Consider the following 8,862-nt stretch of genomic DNA (forward strand, 5'->3'; position numbering starts at 1 on the left):
TTTCATGAGCGTTTATATGCCTAATCTATAAGTGGTTCCCAGAGTGACTTATCCATTTATAAATCTCTTTACATTCATCCTTATTTAAAATATTCTTCCCATCACCTGACTTCTACTGTCTTTTGGCTCAATTTAATATCCAAAATTATATTCCCTACATGCAAGAATCTAAATCACAAGTCACTCAGCCTTTTACCATCTCAGGACCTCTAAGATCACTTGCATTTCTTCATGCTGGGATGGTTTAGTTAGTGATGTTTCTACAATTTTTTTCCCCATGTGTTTTCAGTACTGCGCATCCCATGCACCATTTTCCACTTATATGCTCAAACTTCCAACATTGAACCAAATTTTGCTTGTGCTGAAATAGTGCATAAATGCTTCAAAACCTTCTACAATCTCTCATATCATATTTTTCAGCAGTGGTTGGGCATTCGTGTTCTGGTTCCTCATTATTAAGGGCATAGTTTTGTAACATGAAGAGAATCAAACAGATTTAAACACATACCAGTAAGATGCCATAATTAGATATTCAGAAAAAGTAACTGAAAAAGTATTATATGCCTATATTATTTCAAACCATAAAATGAATTTTCAGGGATCCTAAACAAGAAAGTATGTATGATCTAGTCATTGACCCTAGAACAGGACCATATTGGAATTTGATGAGACCATTAGGATGCTACATCCAGACAAAACTGTCAGGATACTCTATTTTAACAAATGTTAAACTACATCAGGAAAAAAATTATCTATGCTATCGAGCAATTATGTCTTGATAGATGTAACACTCATGGAGTCACTAAATGCTATGTGGAAACTATATCTTGATTGTGTAGCCTTGTAGCTTAGTGGAAATTGTGTTACTATTGCTGGTAACAGGCCAGAGGCTTTGATTTAGTTTTGCACTGCCTTGAGACAGGGATTTGTCAAGGCTAGTTGTGTTTGGGCTTGTCTTGGCCTGCCTGGAGCTTTGTCTTTGCCTGTTTAGCTGTAACAGCAGTTGCCTAACAATCAGATGAGTATTACCTAACTTACTTTGTTTCATCTTTGTGCAACTGTGTAGTATATTATAGCAGTTTTGATGTCTCTCTCTGTAACTGTAGTTAGTAACAGTAAGTAGTTATTCTGTACAGAGTGAACTTTTTATGACCCTAGAGTACTAACTTAGTATAGAGGAGTACAAGCGTAGGATGATAGCAGCGGCCTTGAAAGCACAGGCACCAGCTGATACCAGAGGCCCCAGGATTATAAACATATCACTAGTGGTCAATTACTGGTCAATAGAGGAATGCAGCCTTGGGAGCTGGGTGAAATTGCTTTTAAGGATAACGAGAATAAAGAGCAAGTATCCGACATAATGTAAAATGTACTATGTATACTGAATTTAGTTATAGCAAGGAATTGTGAAGTAATAAAGAAAAAGCATGATACAGCACATTAGAAAACATATAAAAATAAACCAAGCACAGACACTAGAGCAAAGAACACCATCAACGTCAAAATCCTCCCAGTGGAGAACATGGCACACTGATAACTCACCATAATTCTTTCTGAGGAAAGCTGTTAACCTTAGGAGTCAGAGAAGCAGTGGAAGCGTGAGCATAACACTAGACAAATGGGATAGGTACTAGAAATTTTATGCACTGCAGTGTTAACTGTAAATTGGTGTAGCTTTTCTCATAATAATTAGATAAATTGGACTATTAATACCATTCTAACTGAACTAGTAATAATGCTTTGATTAAACTGTTAAGTCTTTAATTACACTAACAATAAACTGTTCGTGCTGACTTCTTGGTGCAAAACAGTTAACTTGTTAAAAGCAAACTTCTTTTATGTGAAAATCTTGATATGAAGCTAGGATGAGTTGATGTGAAAGTAGGATGGAATGGTCTTGCCAGATAAGACTTACTACAGTAGGCAAGACTAATGGCAGTAGCCATGTGTGAGGAAGCAAAAGGAAGTTAATGCATAGAGGCCAAATCTTAAAACATAAAAGAAGGTAATCCCTTAAGAGAGATAAGAAAGAGAAGAACCAAATTGTCAAGAAACTACCTCTTCCTCTCAAGAGACCAGTGTCTGGCCATTGACTCGTTTGATTTGGTGAAGCTGATATAAGGAATCACACCACTTACAGTTTATTATGTTTTGCTATGTTCAGACAAAATATATAACTCATTTAGCAAAAATTCGTTTTGCTTTTTCTGTTGCATTACCATCATCTTGGGTTTCTAGGGTGAGCTTTTTAACCACAACTTGCAGTCTTGCCACCTGCTTCTCACAATTCAGTTATCTTCTGTGTAATATGAGTTAAATGCACTTGCAGGTCCATAATCTGATCTTGTATTCCCTGGTTCAGTATCTGCAGTGTGCAGTTAATATGTTGTTGCACTTCTTATTTAACTGTACTATCTCTGAGAGCAATCACATGCCCTTTCCTCTAACAGGGCATGTGTTTTGGATAGCATGCCATAGAATTTTTAAGCAGATGCTATTTGCTTGTTTTCACCTGTCTTCTGTAAAGTACTATATTTATCAAAACTTGTCTCAGTGTCTGGTCCCACTTTATCACTCCAAGGCCTATGATTCTACTCTTAAATTATTTTCCAGATAAAGGATGAATACTCTAGCACATAACTTTTTTTTTTCTTTTAAATGTATTTATTATTAGCAAGTGCCTACACAGCTATTGGTCTGCCAGGACCTATCATTTCCTTATCCAAATAAGCCACTCTTCAGACTATGTTACTACTAATATAACAAAATAAGAAGGGTAGGTGATTTCTGTTTTAAACAATACTAATTTCACTCATATGCATTCTTTTATATCCTCATACTCCCAAACACTAAGACTTATCTAGCAGGTCTGGCCAGGATTACTTGTGTATGTCCAGGAGGACAGGGGATACTAGCTATTGAGTGCTCCTCATGTCTTCTGGATTCCTCCTGGTCAGAGAAAATGGGCATTTTTTTTGATGTTTCTGGGTTAGCTTTACTGACCTACTCCTCTCTTTATCTCCGTCTCTGGGCATATTATGATTCCAGTCCTGTTCTTTATCTTCCTGTTAATCTCCTGCCTTCAGTTTTTCCTTAGTTTTCATGGTCTGTTCATTGATGTGCTAGGATCTTTGTGACTTTCTAGTCTCTGTGCCATCAACCCAGTTCATTCTTTTAATGCTTCCATTTCTGTGGGTGCTTTCAGACATACATGACATTTATATTCATACTGACCTTAATGCTTCTATTACAAATCTCTGCACCAACAGGTCCATCCACTATATCATAATTGCCTTTTTTTTGTCTATCATCTAAATTGACAGTCATTCTGAGTGGTTCATACCTTTTTTCTTTTTCAATGAATGGATCCAACTGGTTTCCTTTTATAGTGAAGCGGTAATTGCAGAAAGCTTTCCATTAATGCATTCCACCACAGATTCTCTGCCAACTAAGGTAGCAGTTAATGGAATAAAAGCCACTACCAGACACTATATAGATGGGAAAAAATGATAGTTATTTAGCTTAAGAAATAAACTGACTCTGTTCACTCACATTTTCACCATCAAAAGTATCAGGATGTGTATGTCCAAGTAGTCTGGCTAGGATTACTTGTGCATGACATGTAGGACAAAGGATGCTGAATACTCTCTACATGTCCCAGGATCCTCTTCTCTGGTGAGAGCAAGCTGCTTTTGGACGTGCCTTAAATCGCTTTTAGGTGCTGACAGTTACTGTGATCTTCTGTTACAGTATTGTGTTTCACCACTTGTGAGTCTTAGGCAACATTGCTGAGTCGCATGCTGTTCTTTTTTGTTTTGCCTATCTGGGTATTTTCTGGTTCCTGGGACAGTTCATTTATCTTGCTGTCATCTGATCTTACAGTTTCATTTTCTTGCTATCTTGCTAACCGTGCATAGATTGCACTGTGATTCAGGTGAACTGCTGACATGATGTTACTTGCTAATACCACAAGCCATTACTTTAGTTCTTGTTATACTGGTTCTTCTGATGTTCTCACATGCCCAAGCACATTTCCATTTCCACTTCATTCAGAACAACCTGAGTGTTTCTGTTTCAAATATCTGCCTAAGTTCTAAATAAAAATTTTGAGTTCATTTGCAGAATTAGGGTTTCAAGTTGCCTTCTTTCTGTATATAATCAATCACTAATATAATTTATACAGATAAAGTGATAGGTTCGTTTGGCTATTCCATGGTCAAACAAGTTCTAAATGGACTCACTGTAGGAAAGCCATTCCCATCTTTCACTTTCGACTGTTACAATTTTTTTGAATCCTTCCACTGAGTACACAAGACCACCACAAGGTACCATGTAACTAAATCATCCATTTATTGAAAAGCTTAATTATAAGTGCATTAATATTACACTATTATATGGCCAAAGAAAATCAGTCACCAGTCTCTGAGTACGTACTATTCGTCTCTGTCACGAGGTGGGCATCTCCTTTTACCAAGGATTTTGCATACCTGTTGTCCAGCTATTTCTTTGGTATGCCCTCTCCAATTACCCACTGGTGTGTTTGCTTTTTATAGGGGTAGATGAAGGTTGCTCAGTCCATAACATCCCTTGCTTCTGTGATGTCCACGTGGAAGGTTTGTGTACAGTTTTATGCTGGCTCTTTCAGCTGGTTACCCAGAATGTCCTTCCCCTTCATTCAGGAATGCCATGTGTCCTGTTTGTCTGTTTGTACCAGCCAGTGGAGGAAACCAGAGTTTCTTGCCCTTGCTGACTCAGCTGTCTTTACGGCAGACATTTTTAACCAGAGGTGAGCAGATGGCCACATTGACATTTCTCATCTGTTATACTTTGCAGTTATTCTGCATCTTTTTAATGTGAAATCTTTCAGTCTAGGGTAATTGACACTGTCATAAAGTATGCTAAAGCATATTCAACATGCATGGATCTACCATATAATGTCATAAGGGTTGAAGCTTAGCAAATACCCTAAAAGCAGGCCTACAGATTTTTGGCTCATGTCTCTGAATAACATGTGTAATGCACAAAGTTGCAGAAAACTTAAAAACTTACACAAAGTTTTGCAATGAAACAAGAGTGAAAACAAGCTCCAGACTACTAGTTATAACAGCCCAAGTCACCATTTGTTCAGGTCCTCTCTTGCTTTTCCATAATTTTCACATGTAAGAGCCTCGGACACATTATAATCTGATGGAAATACTTTGTCCCCAAACTAGGCTGGTAATGCCTTGTCTATGGCTAGAAATAAATTGAGAGAGAATTTATAGATCTGCCCCCTTTCTATGTATAAGCTCTCTTTAACATATTTGTTTTTTACTTAAATGCTGAACAGCATATTGCCTTGCATTTGTCAGCCTGGACCCAAGTTTATCTACAACTTAATCTATTGAGAGAACTGTCTATGGCCTTCTGGAATATCATAGCTCTCTGAAAGGGTGCCTTTGCTGCTTAGTCATTGATTTGAATACTTTAAACTTGGATGAGTCATGTTTAGAAGCCCTGCCTTTAGGATCTATGTAATTTAAATGTTGTTAAAAATTTCCTTAGGGCTTCTGTAATGGTTTTATTTGATTTCTCTATGTTCTTATTTCCTTAGGGATAATCTTGTGCCATGAAAGTGTTTTATGCCCTGAAATTTATGTCAGATATACTCATTCTTCTATGAAGCATGATTGGATTTTATGACATTTAAAGTGCCTCCTCTGGAAATCAGGTTTTCTCTGAAATACAGACAGAAGGCTATATGTTAACCTTTTCTAGAAGCCTCAATCAAATTGGTTAATGACATCCACAAAAACAAGTAACGAATTATTTTTTTCTTGCTGTAGTTCCCATAGATCCTGCATAATTGATGTGAATGTCATGGCAATGACCATCCTTCTGGTGTTAAAGAAGAATCTATGTTCTGCTTTGGTTTGTTAAAGCTGTGGCTCATCTGGCTAATCGAGCTTTGGGGCTCTAGACTAGTTTCATTTCTCCTGAGAACAAGTATTTATTTTTTGTCAGGGTGATTTTCAGGATTATCAGATTAAAACCTGCCTGCAGTACAGAATGCTGTATGACCTAGCACAGCTAGCTTCCTGCTTTGTATGGGCAGGACCATTGCTTTTGCAAATTTCCTGCACTTCTGTGGGGTTCTGAAACAATCTCTTATGTGCACATATTAACACATTTATGCATGTATAGTGCATTTATGCGCTTTCTTTCGTATGTTTGACTAATCTTATGTTTGTCACAGGCAAGTTAAACCGCAAAGCATCTACTTTAACCACATAACCTAAATAAATTACAACAGTTATAAATCATTTAGGCACAACACCCTGAGTAGATGAGCAAGCGGTGAAATGGGGGGAGGAAATGGCAGGATGTTTTAGGTCCTTCAACATGCAGAAGAGGTTTGCATGAGAGATGCCTTGTTCTGGAATCATAGGAATAAGTGTTGATCATAGCCCAAGAGTAGCCTCTAGGCTATAGAGCAACTCCTTCCTCTTCAAAACATGAGGTTATATGAAGTTATTTATCTCCTGCTTTAGGCACTAAGCAATATGGGAGTTTCATGTTAACATAAATGTCTGTTTAGAATAACCATAAACACTTGCTTATTATATCAAAGGCACAATTTATATGGCCCTTTAACATTAGTTATCCATCAAATGGGGATTGATATCTCTACAGTTATACTAGAATTACACTAGAAATTTCCAAGTATGGACTAGCATTTCCACATAACCCTCTTTCTGGCCATAGCTGAAGCAGTAAAAAGTGATTTTTTGTCCTCTGTGGCCCACTAGAATACTATCCTTATGAGTACAAACCCAGGTGATGCAGTCTGCATCTAACACTTGATTAGACTGTGTGTCCAAGCTAAAAAGTCTCCTCTCCCAGTTTTTTGTCAACAGCTGGAAATGACTGCTTCTGCAGACCTACTGGATCATCTATGTTTGTGGTTACTGTTTAGCCCTTTCAAGTTAAAATGAGGATCATTTTTTCAGTCATTGATACTCTTTGTACTGGCTCCCCAGTGAACACAGAGTTTGGTTCAGGGTCATTCCCCTGACTTTCAAACTTCTAAACTGGATGGGCTTCCTGCTTTGCAGCCATCTCCTCCCACACCAGCTAGATTTTGCTATGAAAATGTGACCTTTCCAAGTGCAATAGAGAAGACTATAGAAGAGGGAATTTTCTCAAGAGTGTCATTAGGCACATGTTTTTCCACTGAATAAAAAACAAACTCAGGAGCCTCTTGCTTCCACATTTTCCCAGGAAAGTCCTCTCGTTCTTACAAATATATCAATTTCTTAACAGCAGCAAAAACCCTACACTCACCCACATTTGAATATCACGATCCTTCTAATTTCCTAGACCCTGCAGGAAAGACTTTCCTGTGGGGCACATTTCTTTTGCAGCACAGTCCTGGCCCTTTGATGTGCATTTCAGCTGTCTTAGCTCTATGCCAGAGGGACCAGGCCTAGGGAAGCTGCAGAAAATACTACACCAGCACAATAAATAGGCTCCAAGTTCTCCAAAGTAGATGGGATTTTGACATCTGACAGCACCTCTAAGGATGAACATTTAAAAGTATGAAAGCTATTTTCCCCCTTTCTCTAGAAAGTTGTCTTTAAAAAATAAAGAGAAAGAAGACACAAGATTCCTTGCTTTCATTTGAACATGCTAACACCTATTAGCAAAAACATTAAAATCTAGTGTGGGAAGCTGTTTTATTATAGAGGAGCATATTTGTGCCAGCAAAGATTACATGCCCAGCCTAAGATAGCTATCTAGTGTCCCTTGATTCTCCATGGATCTGGAAGAGGAGATGCAAAGGTGGGGTTAGCACCGCAGAGATGGGAGAGGGGGTGCAGAAAGAGGAATGAGACCCTCCTCTATTCTAGCAGTTAATTTGCTTGTGAAACCAGAGCCTGAGGATAAAGTCGCAGGATTGGATAGGGCTGAGATAATCTAATGGCTCATCATTGCTGACATGTGCAAGTCTCCCTGGCAGTGTGGGTCTTCCTACAGTAATACAGGATTGTCGTATTGCATGCTTCAAAATGCAAGGGAATCTAAATGCACCAGATTAGTACCATGCATTGGCTGCATGGATCAGGCTATAGGTAAGTATTCAAGCAGCAATTAAAGAACTGAGAGACTATGACAATCCTGACAACACTATTCTGGAGACATACTGTGTTGAAGGGGAAATGCATATACCTACAAAATCCTTGGACAGGAGCATTTGTATTGATTATCTGCTGGAGAATGGTAGGGCTCTGAGGATTCAGTGCGTCAACTCTGCATCTGAGGTGGCCTGTTTTAGTGAGCTCATCTTGTACAGACGCCAGAGATAGCTGTAGCACTTGCTGTAATGTTTAAAGAGTGAACTGCTCTTCTTTTGCCAGAATGTGAGCAGCTCATTAAAGGCTATCTAACTCAATTCATCCTTTAATAAATTATCTCAAAGCACAGAGCTAAAAACAAAAAGAAAAAAATATGGAGGCAAGGTCACACAGTGAAGATATGATTCACTTGTATCTCATGAGAACAAACTAATAAAATCCTAAAGTTTTTCTGGATGCATATTATCATCGAAGATAGCTGGGGAGGCAGGCCATCAAAATATTACAAATCAGTATAGGAGTAGTAGGACATTTTGACAATGCTGCCAAGAACATTTAGGCAGATCACATGCAAATGAGCTAGAAACAGGCTAACAATTTAAATATAGAATAACTAGTGAGCTTTTCCATGTTAAGCTCTGTTTATCCGTCTATCCATCTATGTAGAGCATTTGTACTGTGTAAAGCAGTGTCACGTGTTCCCAGAATGCTTGACCCTTTAAAATGTACACTTATAAACAGTATTTTC

The sequence above is a fragment of the Rhea pennata genome, chromosome 1, assembly GCF_028389875.1.
Source record: "Rhea pennata isolate bPtePen1 chromosome 1, bPtePen1.pri, whole genome shotgun sequence".
NCBI classification, from domain to species: Eukaryota; Metazoa; Chordata; class Aves; order Rheiformes; family Rheidae; genus Rhea; species Rhea pennata.